Source organism: Aulostomus chinensis, chromosome 12 (assembly GCF_037954235.1).
Source record: "Aulostomus chinensis isolate RoL2024-O1b breed Wild chromosome 12, RoL_Achi_v1.0, whole genome shotgun sequence".
Classification (NCBI taxonomy): domain Eukaryota; kingdom Metazoa; phylum Chordata; class Actinopteri; order Syngnathiformes; family Aulostomidae; genus Aulostomus; species Aulostomus chinensis.
Genome location: NC_141331.1, coordinates 19,423,343 through 19,445,202, shown reverse-complemented (window position 1 = coordinate 19,445,202; position 21,860 = coordinate 19,423,343). Strand labels below are relative to the sequence as shown.

The 21,860-nt window shown below is 41.3% G+C and overlaps 1 protein-coding gene across 7 annotated transcripts in view; it reads right to left on the bottom strand.

The window, feature by feature from the left end:
• Positions 1–7,965, bottom strand: part of dgkg (diacylglycerol kinase, gamma) — a 105,401-nt gene extending 97,436 nt beyond the window's left edge. For all 7 annotated transcript variants that reach the window (XM_086220746.1, XM_086220745.1, XM_086220748.1 and 4 more), the window contains exon 1: positions 7,627–7,965. The gene's annotated coding sequence lies outside the window, so the exon portion shown is untranslated. The remainder of the gene's footprint in view (positions 1–7,626) is intronic.
• Between the last annotated feature and the right edge of the window lie 13,895 nt (positions 7,966–21,860).

Here is a 21,860-nt window from a genome sequence, read left to right as displayed (position 1 = left end):
CTATCAAAAATCTGGATCAAAATCTCTTAGAATAAATTTTGCAACTTGTAGTAACTGTGTGATTTGAAATATTGAATATAAATCATTCCCAAGTACTTTCATTTTCAAACATAGCATCATTTCCCTTTACTGGCTGACAAATAAAGTTATTAAAAACTAGAAAAAGCTCACAAGAATCAATGCAACTATAATGATGTCATTAAAAAAAAAAATTGTATCAACTAAAGTCACGTTTTTCAGATATTGAATTTAACCCCAAAACTGGGATGTAAAAATTTCTGGGGTTGATTCTGAGTCCCAAGTCTGCTTCAATGAAGACCAAAGTTCCATGTCACCATCTTCCAACATGCAAGGGGAGAACCACTTGGTTCTCCGTGGTAAGACATGAGCACCCCTGAAAACATCATTTGGGAATTTTTAGGGCATGAGTGATGTATTAGCAGTACACCTTTTGTTTTTGTGATTGAATTATATCGTTCTGTACCTTAATCATAATGGAAAATACATCATATTAGGCAAATTTTGTGTTTTTTTAAATTTAAATATCATGTGTAAGTACTGGCTATGTGGCTGTAAGTACAGGCTGTGTGGTTCAGTTCCTATGAGACTGATATGTGGTTTGATGATGGTTTGATGTCATTATTAACAGCTAATTATTAATATATATATATATATATATATATATATATACACACACACATATATATATAAGCAAGTGTGCCTACATGCTGATGAGTCTTTCTTTGCAATAAAAGTCACACTAACTCCTCTCTTTGAGGCACACACAAGACCCCCACTCACTCTCTCACACACACACACACACACACACCCTAAATTTTTGATGCCAGAATCATGATGTTTTTAGGCTTCTCCATTCGTCCATCATGCTATTCTCTTTACCGCTGTATCTCAGGAAATTTGGAAGGGATTTATTTACATGTAGCACAAACATCCACATGGGCACAAGGATTTGTGTGAAAAGATTTGATCTGAAAGGAGCATTCTCTCAACTGCTTTGACACAGATATGGCTATGTTTATGCACAAAAGCACTGTGGTAGTAAGCTTAAGGGAAAAAAAACCAACAGGTCAGTCTCCTGAATCATTCCATTACCCCATGACTAAACCTACAATGGCAGGAAGTTGAAGAGGCACCATTTTCACTGTAGTTTATTTTTATTTAATCCAACACCACTTCAGTCTGCTGTTGTTGTGTCTGCACATTCACCACCAAAAAGGTCTTCCAAATTATGTGGCGAGAGCAGTGCAGCCAAATTAGGAGAGCAATGATGATTAGAGTGAAAACAGTGAGGAGGAGGAGGTAAGATTAACAGTTTGAGCTGCTGGAGGGACGACGTCATACAGGATGTCTCTAACTGACAGTCACCCCCTGCTGAGTTTTGAGCAGGATGCTGTGGGCTTGGCAGACCCTCTCTACAGGAAGAGTGTGTAGAGGACACGATAGCAGTAAGCATATGCTCTGTCAATGTCTGCTGCAGGAAGCCATAGGACATTGTGACCATATGATTAAATGGACTCTAACCGAAGCTTTTCTGTGTCAAACATCAGTCATTTACAGCACAGAGATAATCTTCATGATCCAAGCCCTCGCTAAATATAGACCCCCGCCATAACTGGGTCGGTAGCTTACAGAGGAACGGATCCATTCAAGCCCCATTTCACACCTGTGCTATGTGGCGGCGCCAACTGAAACAACCATTTTAGTTTTAGCTCAAATTCATTAGGAGTGCGCCAGGAAAGAAATGCAGGATAATTTGTGTTATGTTCTGATATGGAAATGGCTGTAAGGTTTTACACGCACGCAGATACACACACGCCCACACACACATGCACAGGTTTGCACTGTTAGGCTTATTAGAGCATGCCGATAAATTCCATTTATGTTATATATGCTCTAATCCTAGTGTTTACAATCACCAAGTACTGGCTTACTCTAGCCTTAACCTAACCTCAATTCACACCTTGACCCTAACATGAACCAGGACTCCATGAGAACTAGGGGTCCTGATAAGGTTAATGTTTTTACCAGAAAAGGTCTTCAAAAGGTGACAAAAACCATGGACACACACACACATACACACACACACACACACACACACAAAACTAATCATTCATGCAAATAAATGTGATGGGGAAGCACTTCTATTTCATAGCTTTGTGTTGTCACCCGAGAGGAAGTGAAAGACAACAAGTTAGAAGAGATCATTAACATTTCACCAAGCTTTCGATTGCAATCATCAAGATGAGTGTTTATACGCACACACAGATGACACACACCCAGCAGCTTCGCTCGCCACTCCCTAAACCAACACACAGTGACAGCAGAGCTTTACAGGCTCAGTGCTCTTACTGTGTCAGCTGAATCCTTCCTATTCATCACTGACATCTGCAAAACTGGTATTTTTTTGCAGGTTATGTGTGTCCATTCATTGTGTACATGCAGGAGGAATTTCATGACCACAAATGCTTTGCACACTTGCTGAGTCTTTCATTTGCAATTCCCTATGTTTGTTTGTGTGTATTGTTGCCGTCACAATCGCTTTCTGCACATTCGCAGCTTTCTGCAAAGTATTGCAATCAAACAGCTCAAGTGTGCGTGGGCTTAATTATTTACCCTTGAGACTAAAAGAAGGACAGTTCTTTCGTCTTCGACTCTGAAGCACCTGAATTACGTGCTTTGTTCAGTGATTAGCTCCTCTGATGGCTGGTCTTGTTCTCTGAGCGGCTAATACTTCACAATACAGGTGCATTAATAACAGACAGTTAATGCTTAGTTATATATAAGTGTGTTGAATAAGGATGGCCTAATCATAGTTAACCATTTATTAATTGTTTTGTCACCTGTATTATAAAGTGTGAAGTGTCCCTTCACTCACATTTCCCCCCAGTCCTCACAACCCTTCACCTCCCCAGTTTTCTGACCTGTGCTGCTCAAACCTGTTAAATTGGCGTACATCTTTTTACTTGGTTAACGAAGCATCAACTAACCCTTGATAATAAACCCTTATTGGGAAGTGTTACTAAATACTCAAAAATGTCCCATAAAAGGATGATTGACTGATCTTTACATATTTAAAGAATGTTATTGACAAGAAACTGCACATTTTGCTCATACATATTGTCTGATAATATTAAAGCGTCTCTGCTTTCTAACGCCTTATAGAGTGAGCTTTTCTCTCAAACAGACCTCCAAAAACTTGAGTGTGTGAATCTGAAACATTGTTTTGGCCCACTACCGCAAAATAGACAGAATCGCTACAACACTCTCTTTCTCATTGGTAGAGCAGCAATGTCCCACACTGGCATCTGGGAAATTGACAAATGTCGCCAGTGTCACTCCATCATCAAGTCTATGAGTACCCAGCCAGCAACATTGGCTAAAGTTACCTAAAAGTTCTAATGATGTCTCACAGCAAATGTTTTAACCTATGATTAAAGAACACCATCCATACATTTTTCCATTCACTTTCACAGCCACACCTACGGTCAATTTAGAGTATCAATCAGCCTCGTCCCCTCTTGATGTCTTTGGACTGTGGGAGGAAGCTGGAGTACCAGAGAGAACCCACACAGGAACAGGGAGAACATGCAGACTCCACACAGAAAGATCCTGTGCTGGAACCCGGAACCTTCTTGCTGAATGGCAACAGTCCTAACCACTGCACCACCATGCCACCAATTAAAGAACAAAATTTTTTTTAAAAATTCTAATAACATGAGGTCAAATATACAGTCAGACAGAATATCTTAACTGCAATTGAGGATGCATTATTATAATTATTATATGTATTATTATTATTTATGAATTAACATTCTCAATGCTTAATAATCTGTTTCCTCAAATATTTTTCCTCAGAAAGTTGCAGTTAAAACCACCCATCCATCCATCCATCCATTTTCTACCTCTTCTCCTGTTAAGGGTCACGGTGGGGGGGGGGGGGGGGGGGGGCTGGAGCCTATCCCAGCAGCTTTCGGGTGAGAGGCGGGGTTCACCCTGGACAGGTCACCAGTCCATCACATAGAGACAGACAACCATTCACACTCACAGTCACACCTACGGTCAATTTAGAGTATCAATCAGCCTCGTCCCCTCTTGATGTCTTTGTACTGTGGGAGGAAGCTGGAGTACCAGAGAGAACCCACACAGGAACAGGGAGAACATGCAGACTCCACACAGAAAGATCCTGTGCTTGAGCCGGGACTGGAACCCAGAACCTTCTTGCTGTGAGGCAAAAGTGCTGACCACTGCAGCCCATAGTTAAAACCTTTAGGAAAATTATTTAACTTGCTAAACACCCTAAAAACATTCTAAAACCTTTTTTTTTTCAGATACAAAGTATACTTTCAGGTAACCACGCTACTATATACTGTATGTCACAGGTCCACTCACTTACACCACAAATCTTAAATCAAAGGGTGAAAAGAATTTTCTAGTAATATTTCAAAAAAGAGAGATGTTGCCTCAAAACCTTTTTATTTTGAATCATTGGTTCTCATGCCCCATCACTTTGGTAAATTGCATCCAAGCAAACTAGCAACTCTGGTTCTAAAAATAATGGACAAGAATCACAATTCCAAAATTGGCATGTTCCTTTAAACATTTTTTAACTTTATGGTTGTGCTGCATTCATGTACTTTGAGAATTTTGATATTTTGGGGCTCCCTTTTCTTTTTTATGAAGGTAAATTAAAAATGTTATCACTATTTAGGCATTGCAGCTCCCCCGAGTCTGCAGAGTTGTGGACTCATCGAAACTATGCATAGAGGGCCCACAAACGTTTGTTGTTTTTACAGCCTTGATCCCATGTGGACTTAGCAAGAGCATGCACCAAAGTCCATGGAACTGAAAAAAAAGCCCATGGACTTAAAAGGTAATGGGTAAAATTCTCACAAACCACTGGAGAGAGAGGAATCTGATTCCCATCCCAGCAGGAGAAGCCCACTGGTACCTACCCCTGACCTGGACTCTACACCTGCTCTCAACACACGTGAACGGCCTCTGGAGCTGCAGAGGAGCAACGATTTAGAATATTTACTTGACTTAAACTGGGAATGTTACACTGTAGAAAAGTTCAAAGCTGCAAAAAAATCAAAGAAAACAATATTTGTCTGATTCGTAGCCAAAAATGTACACAATCACTTGAAAGAACATGTCACCATTAAGATGATGGCATGCTAACACTTCCCATCCACTACCATTCATTGTGCAAAGCTCACTAGCAGTCAGCTGTTCTTGAATGGTAAATAAAGACAAAAAGGGACTTTAAGAGGCATTTTTCCATTCTTACGTCATCTTAGACCTTCCTCTCCAGAAGTGGTTCAGCGTATTTCCAAGTAGTGATAACCGCCGTCAGTAAATATTTTTTCAGCATAGAAAAACAGCCATGTATTGTGTGTAACAGACAAGACAAGGGGCAACTGTGATATTTGATGAATAAATGCATCTTCAAGCGAAATGACAATTTCAACATGTTTAGATCAATTGAGCTGCAAATTGCACGTCTGCAATTTCATGATCCTAAAAACGCTGTCATAAGATATTATGTAGCTCTTTACTATCATTTTGCAGCACACCTAAACAGTGGTGAGGCTATTTGTCAGTACTACCTTGTAGTTTTTATAAATTACTACAGCGAGAGTAATGTTTTAATACATTTTGTGACGTAACTGTCCACGTTTTGTTAAACTTTCACTCTGTGCATATCAGGCAATGCATCTAAAAAGCATAAATATTCAATTTTAGCTACAACGTCTTGGACATTGTCTTATCATCAGTATGATATATGGTTGAATCACGGTGGGGTTGATACGTGCATGCATGGTCTCATCCTAATCAATGGATCAATGTTGAGACAGACGGTTGTTCATCTCCTCATCCATGTGATGAATTAGCGTGTGATGAAAGCCCCATCAAGGTGGCTGTCGCTTCCATCTTCACAGACCTCCACTGCCCCCCTAACCCTTTCAGGATGACTCCTGGCTTTGGTCTTCAATCTTCTGTCATTACAGAGTCGATTAAGTCTCCAATTGTCAAGTATTTATTGGCTCCAGCTCTGAAAGGCGAGATGGAAACATCCCTGGTATGGTAAACTAAGGGTACTCCTTATACAGAATAGCGTGGTTATGCTAACAATGCATGCTTACTTGCTGCTGCAGGAGTGAGCACGGACTCCTCTATGGCACAACACTGACGGGAGTGACAACCAATGGATACAAACAGAAACATTAACTGTCTGCACAGTGGCTAGCATGCACACTGAACACATACGCTGTCACGGGAAAGAGTCAATGGCGTATTTTTAGTGGGTTTTAAATACCCTAAAATAATTTGGGAATAACAATGCAACAATGACATATTGATTTCTCCATAGCTTCATTGGGAGCATATTTTTCAGAGTGGGGTATAACTCTGCCAAGGCCTGTTACTGGGGATTGGAAAAGCAAAAGAGTGAATTTGAACTGCAACTTTAAAATTTGTAACAAAGAGTTACGACTTTTTGTTTTGAAACAGTAACTTGGGCTACAGTCTTCACGAAACCAAACCAAACCTCAAATGCTTTTCAGAGACATTTTTTCCTTTTTTTCCCTTTTTTTTTTAGAGGTCAATATGTTCCCTGAAAAAGTCATGGATGGTGTACCAAGCTGTACCTTCTGGCCTACCGGGAGGTGGAGTTTGCCCCAGCTAAAGCATTCTAAAAGCTCCCGTTTAATGGCCTGATGATACCCACAAGCTGGAGGCAATATCTCCTCTAATTCTCTGCCCTCTCATCTGGTTCTTGCAGCTCAAGCTCGGGAAGAGAATGTTTCACGGCGAACAAGCGGAGGCTGTCAAAGAATAAATAACCGCAGCGTTTGGGGGATTGCTTGATGGGATGTAATTAGCTGTGCAGACTGGAGATTAATCACATGAAGTCAGCCGTCTCACACTAAAGCATCACTGTCAATGAGATAGCCTGGGAATAAAAGGGAGTGACATTAAGACGTGCAGCATATACTCACAATCCTACTGCTTGATTAGTTTTATAGCTGTGACAAAACAAAAGCATTTCTTCCCTTAGGCGAAGAAAAAACGGTTTGAACATGTGTGTAATGTTTGGTTTTCAGTCATTTTGGCAATTTATTATGTCATTTATTTTTCCTCATACCTTTTGCCACATTGACAAATGTTTGGTTTAACTTTATTATCATCGTCATGTCCCTGAAGTCTGAAAAATTTTGTTCTGAATCCATCCTCAATCTCATAAAACACACACATCCCATCCAGCCATTCACTCTGTTGAGCTAATCTCCTCAACTACAAAAGAACTTGTGATGCCATGTAGCACGGAAACCTCTCCACAAAGACCCATCTGCATTGCCGCTTCGGTTGGGAATGGGAAACGTCTTTTTGGAGAACACAACCTGGAATCAGCACATATGGGAAGCAAAACTGTGGCCAGAAAAGGAAAAAGGTCTGAAAGAGGAAGCGAAATGAAGTGAAAGCAATAATTGAAGTGGCGAGAAAATGCTAAAAATAGACGGAGAGCAGGCGACAGTGATGAAAAGTAAAACGGTGTGAGAGAAGACATGGAAGGAGGACACAGAAATGGGAGACAGTCTTTCTTACCTCCAGCTGCTCCCTCTATAGTCCATGTAACATCCCTGTTTAGTCCGTCACTGAACAACCAGCCAGTCAGTCAGCGGAACTGTAAGTCCGTGGCTGAACTGGACTGGCGTCTGGTTTTCTAGAGTCTGGTTCCCAGTAAGCAGCTGGCAGTAGCAGCCGAGTCCTCCTCTCCTATCTCACTCACTCACTCACACACACACACACACACACACACACACACACACACACGCACACACACACACACACACACACACACACAGCTACATGCACCACAGCAGCAGAAGCAGGAGCCTCAGCGGGGACAGCAGCAACATCCCTCCCATCCACTCTGAATTAATTAAGCCTTTTTTTTTCCTCCCTCTGCTGCCCTCCCTCTCGCTTTCTCTCTCTCCGCTCATGTGCGTATGGTTAATGCTCTGTGTGTGTCGTTGTATGTGTGTGCATGTGTGTGCGTGTGCGCGTGTGTGCTTGTATATGCGTGCGTGTGTGAGTCTCTGTGTATAACTGCTTCCCCCGCTCAGTTTCCTCACTCTCACTCTCCTCCCTCTTTCTTTTTCACTAATCAACGGCAGTGAATGAATCTTTTTTTCCACCTTCTGTAAGGTTAATCTTTCTTCTCTTGTATTTTTTTCTGCTCCAACAAATCAAGGAGAAGCAGAGGCTACTTTATATTTTTAAGTATGTATTTTATTTTTTATTGGATACATCCTGAAATAAGAATGCAGAAGTCCATGAAAATGAGCTTTAAAATCTGCCTACAATAACTCTATTTAGACTTCCCATCTTTACCCAACCCCCCTACACGCATGCTCACACACACACGCACACACACACACACGCGCACACACACATTCATCCAGCACTGTGCCAACCATTTTTATAGGTGACACAGCAACGTGTTGCGCTGTTGTTGTTTCAGTTATGATGTCACTGATGATTAAGCCAGCAGACCTATCCACCCCCCCAGTTCCCTCACTTCCACACACACACACACACACACACACACACACACACACACATGCATGTTTTTGTCTCATTTCATAGAATTCGCCTGTGCTTCCTGCCACTGTTGTGAGCTAAAAGAGCCACATCCCTAGAGTAACAAGGGGAGCATGCATTTTTTTCTCTCTCCCCTCATTCACATATTCCATCTTCCTGTCATCTGAATGTTTCATAGAGTTTTTGTCAATTTCATCAACATTCATTGTATCAGCTACTGACTGCGGGGTCTACAGTAACGACTAAAGGTGTGAGTGATCATGATATTGGAAACTCTTTGTCTGAGCAAATCCCACAGAGCAAAACTAAATGATAAAGGATATCAGCTCTCTTTGGTTCTACCTAAATAGCCCTGAGGAATGTGATTGTGTGGAAGGAGAAAATCACCATTTGCTCCCACAGCAATATGGAGAAAGGTCTGACCTTCACTGATAACTTTCAAATCCTGACTGTGGGCCTGTTGAACATCACAAATGTTACTGTAAAGGCAGAGATCACACACAGTCACATTCACACAGTCACATTCTACTAACTGAGACTTGAATACCAGCCCCACTAATGACAGAAAGTTTCAAATGCATTCGGGAACACAAATGTCATCAATCTGAGAAGCTAGAAAGAAGATAAAAATAGTCGATTGTTGCTCTGCCTCTGTTCTAATGGAAAGCAGATTGTTATCCTCTGGTTTATGTTTCAAATTGGAATAATTTAAAAACGAGATCATGTGAGGGATTTTATGTTTCATACCACGTTTATATTGCAGTGATTTAGTTTTCCTATTATGTTTTGAGGGAAATGTAACTGCTGCCTGGAAAATGTTCAGTGATAAAAACTCTTTTTTGTGTAGAAAGAGTTGCATGTTTGTTCTTCATGGATTACAGTTGGGACTGTGGTTAAGATTATAGCATCTGACTATAAAATGGACAGAACTTCCTGGTTTTAAGAGGAAAGCCAATGCGAAAGTACCTTACACCTGCATTCTTTCTAATTTCCAGCAGAGGGCAACTGCAGTGGTTGCAAAAAAAGACGGGCAGAGCACCACTTCGACGGTGTATTTTAGCAGGCTAACTTGCGGGTCAGCAAGCCCTTGGGTGATATCACACTGACTTTGTCTACTTCTAATATACAGTCTGTGGTTTTACAGCCATCAGGAAAACTTTGGTTGAGATTAAAGAAAGCAACTTTCCTGCTGTGAGGCGACGGTGCTAACCACTGCACCACCATGCGGCCCACTACTAGTAGCTGTTTCATATTTATCGTGTAGACAGTGACAAGGATCAATGAAAAAAGTATGGAAGCAATTCCCAAAAAACAAAAACAAAAACAATTTAATATGTGTCATTTGGGGCGGCATGGGTCAGAGGTAGATTTACCATCTAGCAACTGAAGGGTCGTCGGTTTGATCCTCACTTCCTCCAGTGACCGTGTTGAAGTGTCCTTGAGTAAGATACTGAGCCCCTAATTGCTCCTGACCCCCCTGCAATGGACAGGCAACCCCTGTCCAGGGTGAACCCCGCCTCTCGCCCAGTATCAGCTGGGATAGGCACCAGCATCCCCCCCCCCCCCCAACCCTTAACAGATAAGCACATAAGCGGTAAAGAAAATGGATGCATGAATGTGTGTCATTGTTTTTCATCCACAAAAAAAAAATCAGCTGTTGCAAGCTACCAACATGAACCCAGATTTTACTAGACAGAGATGAATATTATTGTAACCGTTCAGATGATGCAGCCATTCCCTTGTACAGGGCAGCAGCCAATTACTGAAACCATCTTTCAGAGGAAATATTCCTTCATCTTCTCTGTAGATATCTTCATTAGCTCCTTGTGAAATGAGGAAAAAAAAAAACATCTGAACAAGAAACCTCCTCTAAATGTTGACGTTTTATTTCCATTCATGATTGTTTCCAAATGCAGATACAACATGTGGGCTTTTAAGCACCCAAGTGATGAACTGAGCTGTTGCAGTACAGAAACTCTGTGTATAAACTCTAACTGTAGTTACCTTTTAGTTGTGGGCAATCACACATGTCCCATCACAATGTTTTACACACAAGACAGAACATCACATGTGGGCGGTCTTCCACACAATAAGAATGGATACACAGCTACAAAACAGGAAGTGGGAGGCAGTAATAAGGACCTGAGACAGATGTGGTAGCACGAGGCTTGACGAGGGCCAATAACAGGACACTTCAAGTGGCTCAGCTGTTGTGCACCCAGCTACATGAGTGATGTGTTCATCCGCCATGGCTCATGGAAAAGCTGTAGCGGTTGTGTTTTCCCATCTGTCCAGCCTCTGCACCAACACTTCCCCCACAGTGTTTGAATGAGAGTTTGCAATAATCACACATGCAAGCGCGCGCACACACACACACACACACACACACACACACACACACACACACACACACACACACACACACACACACACACTCAAACACACCCACACACACACTCTTCACAGCCTTTGATTTGTGCACAATTCATACTGGATCAAACTCAGGCCTGCTCAGTAACTGATGACTCCATTACCAAAATGAATGAGCTATTTTGTATTGTCCTTGACATCTGTATTCATTGCCCCATCAGCTAGCAGCCATCAGACGAGGTGAGGTCACATGAAAGCTTCCAGGTGTTTTACAGAAGTGGAAACCTTTGAGTATGCAACAAGAACTGGAACAGAAGTGTTACATCACAGCCAGCGCATGAAACAATTCATATCTACAATATTGAGCAGCCCGGACGTTCTCAGAGGAAAAAAATCATTAGGATGACTTTATCAATTTGAGCTCCCCTGAGCTCAAATTGATAAAGTACAATATGTTCCAATGTAATTAATTATAATGTGCTAAAACATACTTCCAGTCATGTAACAACACAACCTACATTTGTAGATGTTTTATGACATTCACAAATTCCCAATTGAACATTCACTTTTAAAATAGAGTTACAACCCCTGTCATCCTGTGATGAAGCTACTTACCTCCTCCTCCTCTTCTAACACGTACATCCCAAGGGAACAGGGACCGACTGAGAATCACTTTATTGACGGTCTTCACCTTTGGAAGGATGTGACATTTGCTTACCCAGTTTTGACTTCCTGTTTTCAGAGCGTTAATGCAACAGCTTCTCCAAATAGAACTAAAATGCTAACTGCTCAGTTCTGTTTAGATCCCCTATGAATAGATTATTTAATCGGCTCTTCTGAGATCTTCCTGTTAGTATCAGAGAAGATGGATCACATAATGGTGGTGTGAAACCAGTCATTTTTCGAAGGTTGTTGGATGCTGCAGACAGTGGCCATTGTTTATCAGCTGTTTCTATCACAGTGTAAGTCTGTGAGGAAGGTATTTTGGAGCTGTATTCCATCATAGATGGGGGACCATGTGAGGAATGTCAAAAATCCGAGAAAGAATTTTCACAACACAATAAACTTCTACAAGCCCTTCATTCATGGAAGGAGCTTTCATTTGAATATCTATACAGGAAAAGACAGGAATTTTGTAAGAACATTTCCTTTACATAAGCCTGTATTTCTTTTTTTTTATTAAGCAAGAGATAAATGAACATTCAATACATGAAAAAAAAATTATGAGAAAATATTACAATTTCATGAGACCTTTAAGTGGTGGTGCTCTATTTAGATTTCAGATAAGAAATGTTGAGCAAAACTAGGTAAATGTATCCATTAACTACAGCTAATGAGTAGTCGCAACAGAAAAGAGGTCAAACAAAGCAGCAGAGAACAGATGTTCACCGTAATGGCAGAACCCAAAGATTAGATCAATCATGATAATGGGAACTCTTTAGAAGACAGAACTAAATCCTACTGGGCACAGGGAGCGAGAGGGATTCAGCTTCTTAGAGAGAGAGAGAGAGACAGACAGACAGAGAGACAGACAGACAGACAGACAGAGTATATGTTTGTGTATCCGCGAGAGAGAGAAGTGTGTGTATGTTTGTGTGTATACGAGAGAGTGTAAATGTGTCTGTATACATGTGTGAAAGAGAGAAGAGGGAGATTTTAAAAAATGTGTCCATCAAAAACACTGCAACTCCTTATCTTGTCCATATACAATTTTATTTCTATGCACGTGAGCCTAAATATCAACTTTTACTGCATCTAATGTGCATATTTTTATATCTAAAAAAAGAAGAATCCAGCATGGGGACATTTAGGGAAGGTAATGTCAAACTTTACGCATAAGGTTGGGTGTCACATGGCAACCGTTGACGAACAACTAAGAATCGACTAGTGTTGCTAGGGATGTATTGTCAACATTAGTGCTGCTCAACTGGAGTATGTCACTGCCACACAGTCCACACAGAGGTGGTTGTCAACCATTTAGATGTCTGTCCACTTCTAATATTAAATGTACAGTCAGGAGCTGATCTCAACAAGCTTGCGCTTTCATGCGTCACATCATCAGGTGGCAGCATACATCCAGAGAGTTGGAGTATTCCATCTTATCGGAAGAAACTAAGCCATGCTAACTGATTTAGCATAAGCTGAGGATGAAAGCTGGTTATTTACATAACCTCTGGTCACAAACTGTGGTTAGTGAATGACTTAGTTTGTTCTGTGAGTTGACTGGTCTGGACCACATCCCCTCACACCCTGACTCACACTATTTCGGAATGAAATTCCTAGATTAGACCGCAAAACAGAGCCATTGGTTTTTCATGCTACTCTCTAGGCTCTTGGCTCTTATATTTTGAGAAGTGAAAAAGTGAAAATTGTAACTTTGGAGTGCTTGGTAACATTCAAGCTAAATCTCATTGTTTGGATCTGTTTTTGATGCCTGTTGTTCAAGGGGCCATGGATCGTGTCCGTGATGTCACAAAACCTCACAGACAAATCTGTCTTCTCACTTTGATCTAGGGGTCTCTGACCTCTTTCTACATCTAGATCCGTCTCTCTAGTCTAGAGCTCTCTAGATCTTTGATATCTGGCTTACTGCTGATCTTACCACTACACCTCCCACCCCTTGACCCCCTGTAGTGCTTGTTGTCTGAGTGGCTGGGCATGGAGTTGCGTGATGTCATGAAATATTTCAGATAATCTCTACCTTTGATTTCACACATTGTGCTTCTCATCTATTTTAGTGGCTTGCCTAAATTCAGGTTTGTCCTGTCATCTTTGATCTCTTCCTGCTTTGATCATGACATAGAGGCAGCATCACAGCGATCCAGAACCTCTTCTGTCATCTAAGACTGGACACTCAGAACCCTGGCTTCCAACTAAGCACCATACACCAACATAGATTTTGTTTAGAAGAACGGTCGGTGAAATAGTTGAGCAGCATCCGCACAGACACTGAGATATTTCCTGCCGTTATAGTGAGAAGATAAATGTACAAGTCAAAAATAACTCCAGGGAGAACTATAATCACTGGCCGCTTCATCAGGTATACTTGGTTCAATAAGTAGATCATTTATAAATCCGCAGACAAGAACAGGACTTGGTACTCATGATCAATCTTTAAACATTACCAACAGTTGGCTCAGCAGCACAAATACTGCATAGAATACTGCACATGACTCCAAAAGTATGTAATTTATAGTCTTCTCCGATCCAAAGGCCTCATAACAACTGATAGTGGCATCATACACACACTATCAAACTGCCAGGAAAAAGGCCTCAAAGGGACGATCCAGGGATCAGATTATGATGAATAAAAGTGTCAAAAGGGTCAAAAGTGACAGATTAAAACTGCTTTTATGCATTTCAGTCATATTCTTTGTTCTGTTTTTGCCCTCACATGACAATATTTAAATGATCATGTCGCCCTCAGCTATCACAGCGTGACACTGAACAAGGAGACAGAATTCAGCACGTCATAAAAGAAAAACATTTAGATGAAATCCTGAAAATTATTCGCAAAAACACGGGAGGAGAACATTTCAATGTGTTTTAGAGTTTTTAAGAAATGTTTGAGTTAAGTTAGTTAAGTTAAGTTAAGTTAAGTTAGCAAACATGATGGTTTTGCGACTACAGTGCAAACACATGCAGTGACAGTAAAAAACATATTTCTGAAATTTCTATTTGCAGATAAAATTAAATATATATCACCACACCCGGTAAAATTTACAGTAAGATACTGCATATGAGGGAATAAGAAATAAATATTCGACTTCAGTAAAGACAGCTTGTTACGGAAAAGACTGACTAGAGGAGCGTGTGTGTTTCACATACACGAGCAGGTGAAACAATGTGATTTCATGTACTCATTATGTCTTGATCTGAAGCATACGGCCTCTCGAAATCCTCCCAGATGGTCGACTAGTGTGGGTAGATGTGGGAGCAGGAAAACACAGGAGGAGGTGAAGGACACTAATATCAAGGATGGCTTTGATCTTACGAGCTAAATCCCTCTCTGATGTCACTGCGCCACTTCACTTCTCACATGCTGATTGTCAATGAGAAAACACGGGCGGTGTTCCGCCGTCATGACTGCTTGAGCACATACTGTGGGTCGGACTTCAGCTGAAGCTCAGGTCATCGAGCACAAACATTAATTCTATAGCATGATCCAGATTTTTCACGAATTTATGTAGAGGTCAGACAGAAAAGATGAAACGCTCATACATGCTAAATGTATAAGATGTAGGCTACATGAGCTAGAAATAGGAGCAGATGGGAACCCAACACTGGTGTTACAGCGCATTCAGTGAAATGATAGGAGCGAAGCAGAGCAGACCATCAGAACTGGCATCAAGGGCAATTTGTTCAAGTATCTGTACTAGCTGATCAAGTCCAGTATTTTCATCATGACCACCTTAGCCTGCTGATGTTGCAGCGCCGCCCTTTTTTACAAGTCTGCAGCATTTCATTCATTAGTATGAGTGAAAATTAGAGTCGGATTGTCAAAATGATTTGTGCAGACTTAGGAAAAAGTAAATTCTTGGGTAAGCGGCCCCTAATTGAAGTGATTTTTACTGTTGGGCAAAAATCCTGCAAGTAAAGCAACCAGTTTAAAAATAAAAGCTACCAGTTTACTTCCATTCGGCAAATTTGATACGAGGTCAATGAGGATGACAAAAACCTTTCTATGCCCACGACAAACGTGGTGACCCATTGTGATTGTTTCCTGTGTTGCTTAAATCACAGGTGAAAGATAATGATAAACAATAAAAAGAAAGGAGATTTGACGTGTCGATTTGTAAAGCAGAGGTGTTCAGCTTGCACTGCATTGACTGTTGAGCATGGTTGTTTTTTTTAGTAGAGGCGGAGATAAGTGGTCAGCCTTGTTGCCTCCTGCAATAATGAGTCGTGCTGCAACTCTCAGGCTGCCGCTAAGGCTTGTGTTGCATCAAGAATATTCTGGTGACACGCTTAATAATAAAAAATCCAATCTTGCCGTAGTCAAAAAATGCATGTTTATATTTGTAATTTCATTTTGTTATCTTGGAGGATCAGAACTTTACCTCTGAACCGTCTCAGTTTTTTCACAAATCATGCAGACTGAGTGCCTGTGCGAGTGATTGCCCAGATACGTACATCCTAGTATGTGTGAAGGTTCCACTACATTTATTACAGTCACCATACCCCTGCTGACCTCAGCTCCCCAGCAACCTCTGAATTATTCAAAGGTTCAATTATTTAATATTTATTACAAAAGAAAATGCATAAATTGGATTTAAAATATTCAAATGCATAAGACCTCCAGGGATGCTGCTGCATCTGCAATACCTACAGTATCAAGCACTCAAGAAAGGTGAAGTCTTTACTGAGCTAATCTGGCTGTCCAGCTTGATATCTTTCTTTATTTATCCAGGGATTTATTTCCTGACAACGTGTCAAATGTTACAAATGAATTAGTCCCTTGAGGGGTGCTGTGCTGGAGAAGACATCATGGGGACATCCACCATCCTCTAATGTCCACAGCAGTGTATCAAAGGTTTGGCTGGTTTGCTCCTTACAATTGTCAAAGCAGATTTTTGCACTGTAGGCGTCTTCTTCTTGCCCTCCGTTTTGCCCTGGGTGAAGGTCTGGGTGTGTCATTCCTACGTAAGAGCTGAGCACAGCTGATGGATATTTACACCGCTCACGCAATGAAGAAATGCTTGCTAAAACTGATGTAAACAAATGCACGGGTAAAATGTGAGAAAAATAAGATGCTTGAGGACATAGAAATAAATGCACATAATTTTTCCGTGTACTTGAGAGAGCCCTCCATATTGCTTTTATTTGAAGCATTCTTAGAATACCATGGACTACTACTGATCGGTATGGAATCATGTCACATCATGTTGGGATGTGCAGCCAACATGTTCTCATCTCAAATTACAAATAACATCTTTGTTGTATCCACTCAGCTTTGTGACGTCAATATATAGCAAAAAAAAAGTCTGCGTTAGGAGGGAAATTGGATTTTCAGCAGGAGATGAGAGGTGGATTCCTATTAGCAAAAAAGAATCAAGCCTGCAACTGCACTTTCTTGACAAAAATAGTTTCTGCTAACATAATTAGTTCTTTTTAGGATTAAAACACAATTATTTTTGCCATTAAAATGCTTTGGTCAAGTGTTGCCCTTAGTCTCTCCTGGTGAAGTGAATGGCTTTATATTGAGTTTGAGTGACAAAGCTGCACCTCATAGAGCCCCAAGAGAGTAATAATTATGTCAGTGTGACCATGGCAATTAAAGTGTTGCTATTTGATAACCTGGAAACAGACAGGATTTCAAGTTGAGCTCAAGGTGACGCTGCAGAAACTGCTCCTATGACCGTCCTTCTCACAAATGTGATCTCTTCTGAACAAGACCAGTGAACAGCGAGGCACAAAAACTGTTGCTGATCAAGACATGATGAAACGTAGCATCCGAGTCTTTCTCCATCTCACCCTCTCTGAAAGTGTGACTGCAGGAGCGGCAGGTTTCCTTCAATGTGAAAATGAAGTGAGATGAGCAGATGCGAGCGGTCAACAGCAAAGGTTTGCGCTTCATCTATGGCATTAGCAGAGAGTGGACAGCTGGGCCGACTGTAACAAAGGCAGTAGCAGACTGCAGGGTGGCAGAGATGTCATGGCTCCAGAATGGAAATGTCACAAAGACCTTTGTGTTCACAACAAGCTGACATTCAAAGCAGCCATTTGCCATTTCTCCAAATGCTCATCCCCAGTGTAATGTACAGAAATCCACATATCATGCATATAATCATAGCAGACACACACAAAAATATCACAGACAAAATATAGATCTGGATATTAGTATTCATAATACACCATAATTAGTCATGATGGTGTAAACATCATGCAACACGTCAAGGTTTTCTGTTTCCATTTTTGTGCAGACTCACAAACAGAGGATACACAAAATGAGACACAAGAAAAAGCAATAGTAGTTCCCTCAGCTGACATGTTTTTGTTGTCGTTTTCGCAAGCTCTGACTTTCGGCCACAATCCAAGCTGCTGTAAATTCTTAAATCAATTCAGGAAACTGGTGCAGAATCGTCAGGGGAGCAGTATTTCAGGGCTCCTGACACGTACCTTTCCCTGAGTAAGTAATAAGTTCTCACCTGAAAAGGATCACAAAGGAGCAGGAGCTGTGAACACGTGAAGCAAGATACATTTAATAACATCTCAATGGAATTTACAGTAAAGATAATATTGTGTTGCCTCCAGGGTATCAGCCATTGGTAGTCCTGTATTAGCAGTTTGTGAGAGGGGTATGGTGGGGGGGGGGGGGGGTGATAATCACATGATCTACATCCTCCTGAAAGATGCAACCGATGACGCTACATGTGACGGATGAGGCATGTGCTCCCCAGTGAGCCAGAGGGGGTGGAGCAATGACAAGGACAACTTTGTGGGATGTATTTGTGATGTACTGAAAGGAAGAAAACAGGTAAAAAGCTAAATAAAAAAAAATATGAATAATCCTTTTTTCAATATTTTACTATTATTGTCATTTTTTGAATCCAGAAAACAACTAAGTAAAAGTGGGTTTTATTCTTAAAAAATATATATTTCACATGATGAATCAAATTGTTTAAACATCAGGAAAAAGAGAAAAGAAGACTGATGTTGATCCAAACTTTAGAGAAGTGAATAAGCTGTGACATGAGAGGAAAAAGCCAGGGCTGGATGAGCAACTAGCAAATTAGTGATTCCCCAGCTGAATGGTCATTCGATTAGTATGGCCCAAGCCTTACAAAATCATGCTGGATCATTTTCCTCCATTTCCGCTGCTGCTCGTGTTCATTCCAGCTGGGAGTAGACACGCTGATGTACTGTTCTCCATCTCCCAAACGCTAATGTGATTAGCATGCTTCAGTTTACCAGCTCATCTGTGGAAGTCTAGATAACAAATTACAGAAGGAAAGCTTGACAAATAAACCCCTGAACAGAAATAAACAGAAGCACTGGCGCTTCTTGCTGATGTGCCACATTATAGATTTACACAGAGGTGGACACAATGCTGAATGTCTGTGCTTACTATTGTGAAAGTTTCCATGTCAATCAGTAATTCAAGTGCATATCAGTTTCTCACTGCTAGATTTAAGTGAGTGAAACTCAAAATCTTGAAGTCTGTCTTCAGTCAAAGTGTTTTTCTTCTTGTTCTCATGGTTGAATGTTTGAGCCTCACCGAGAAGTACGATGAGGTTGACGATGGGAGACTGTTGTTACACTGGCAGGGGGCCGTGTAAATGTTCTCTGTGGTCAGAGAAAATCTGATTTAAAGAGGCGGTCCTACATGCAGGACTTGAGACATCACAAATATTTCAGAAGCTGATCCTAGTCCAGTATTTGGTGCACACAGGTATAATGAGGAACTTCAAAGCCGCCAGAACACGAAAAGTTTGAAAAAGGTCTTTTGAGACGCAGGAGAAATGTCTTGTCCAGCAGTTAAACATGGGACATAAAAACTATTCTTTTTACTCCGGAAATCAAGGACAGTTTAAAGTGATCAATGTCCGAAAAAAGGCCTTCATTGTCACCAAGGATAAAAACTGTATTATAATTACTATTGAACTATTGAATTTGGGCTGCACGGTGGTGCAGTGGTCAGCACTGTCGCCTCACAGCATGGAGGTTCTGGGTTCAAGTCCCGGCTCCAGCACAGGATCTTTCTGTGTGAGTCTCCATGTTCTCCCTGTGCCTGCGTGGGTTCTCTCTGGTACTCCAGCTTCTTCCCACAGTCCAAAGACATGCAATTGGGGACGAGGCTGATTGGAGACTCTAAATTGACCGTAGGTGTGAATGGTTGTCTGTCTCTGTGTGTTGGTCCTGTGATGGACTGGCGACCTGTTCAGGGTGAACCCCGCCTCTCACCTGAAGGCTGCTGGGATAGGCTCCAGCCCCCCCCCCCCCCCCCCGCGACCCTCAATGTAGGAATAAGCGGAAGACAATGGATGGACTATTGAATTTTCAAATGGTGTTAGATGTGGCAAGATATAAACCGAACAACATATGGACAATAAAAAGTGTTTAAGCTCTACATAACCTTCTACATCAAAATGATGATGGAATTAGATGCTGAGCGACACGGTGGTGCAGTGGTCAGCACTGTCGCCTCACACCAAGAAGGTTCCGTGTTCGAGTTGTGGCTCCAGCACGGGATCTCTCTGTGTGGAGTCTGCATGTTCTCCCTGTTCCTGTGTGGGTTCTCTCTGGTACTCCAGCTTCCTCCCACAGTCCAAAGACATCAAGAGGGGACGAGGCTGATTGATACTCTAAATTGACTGTAGGTGTGACTGTGAGTGTGAATGGTTGTCTGTCTCTATGTGTTGGCCCTGCGATGAATTGGTGAACCCCGCCTCTCGCCTGAAAGCTGCTGGGATAGGCTCCAGCCCCCCCGTGACTCTTAACAGTATAAGCGGTAGAAAAATGGATGGATGGAATTAGATGCTAGGCTTGAATGTTGTCACCTGATGTCACAACATCCAAGTAAACATCAGCATTTAACAGACAGCTGCAGGGTGTCTGTTGAGACCCTACACAACAGAAATGGTCAAATCTGTGTCAGTAATCGAATATCTACTCAATTACTGACCACCACTAGATTTACACCAGGGGGAAGAGAGATAAAGCAATGTACAGTGCACTGCACCCTGGGCTGAAAGTGATGTCCGCAATAGTTCCTCTCCTGAGAGGAGGTGTGGTGACACACATACGCATAAATCAGAAAGAGCTCAAGAAGGACTGAAATTATTTCCTGAGGAATACATGTAATTTAATGACAACGTTCCTTTCAAACATTCTGCCTTGAAGCTTCATTTACTCATGAGATTATTTGAGAGCAAGATGAGTGCACAGATGGTAATCAGAGCTAATGGAGGCTGCCGTGCAGCCCTCATGTCCATCATATATTTGATGTCCAGGATTTTAAAAGTACTTCGCTCATAATTTCCCCCAATCAAACCCTCGGGACCTTCAGCTAGTCTAGCCAGAACCCACAAAGACTGCCCTTTTATTCCATCAATATACATATTGACTGTATGTTTTGGTATTGCTTTGCAGATAACTTCTCATTTCTAGCCACATTGCTTCACTATTTAAAGTTGAACCCCAAAGAAGGAAGCACTTGTTTCTATTCATCAGCCACAGAATTCTGAAGTGCTGAAGTGAGCAGGAGATGGAAAATGCAGGATATAAGTGTAGCATGAGCGTACTACAAGAGGGTGCACTTAGTTAAATCAAATTACCCTGACAAAGGCAATTCCACATCCACCAAAGTGTGAGGATAACATGAAGTGTTTATTCGTCACACACACGCACACACACGCACACCCTTGTACTTATATCTTTGTGAGGACTTTCATTGATGTAATACATTCCCTAGCCCCTCACCCTAAACTTAACCATCTCAATTGACTGCTTGACCCTAACCTCGACCCTAAACCCAACCAGAACCTAATTCTAACCTCAACCCTAAAACCAAGTCTTGACCTACAAACAGCCCTTTGAAGATGTGAGGACCGGCTAAAATGTCCTCACTTTCCAAAAAATGTCCTCACTCTGTCGTTTAAATATGTATTCTAGTCCTCAATATGTAGCAAGTACAAGAACATACACACACACACACACACACACAATAATCTTTAGTATCTTTAATGGGTGATGATGATGAAGATAAAAAAAATCAACAACAAGATGACACAATCAAACACTAATTGATAGAACAAAGGAAAGGACGCAGTTTGTGCTGTGATGCAAATATTAATCCAGCTGTGGCTTTTGTTGAAAATTCCTAATTGTCTTGGTTCATGTCCCAAATTAAACAATTCACTTTT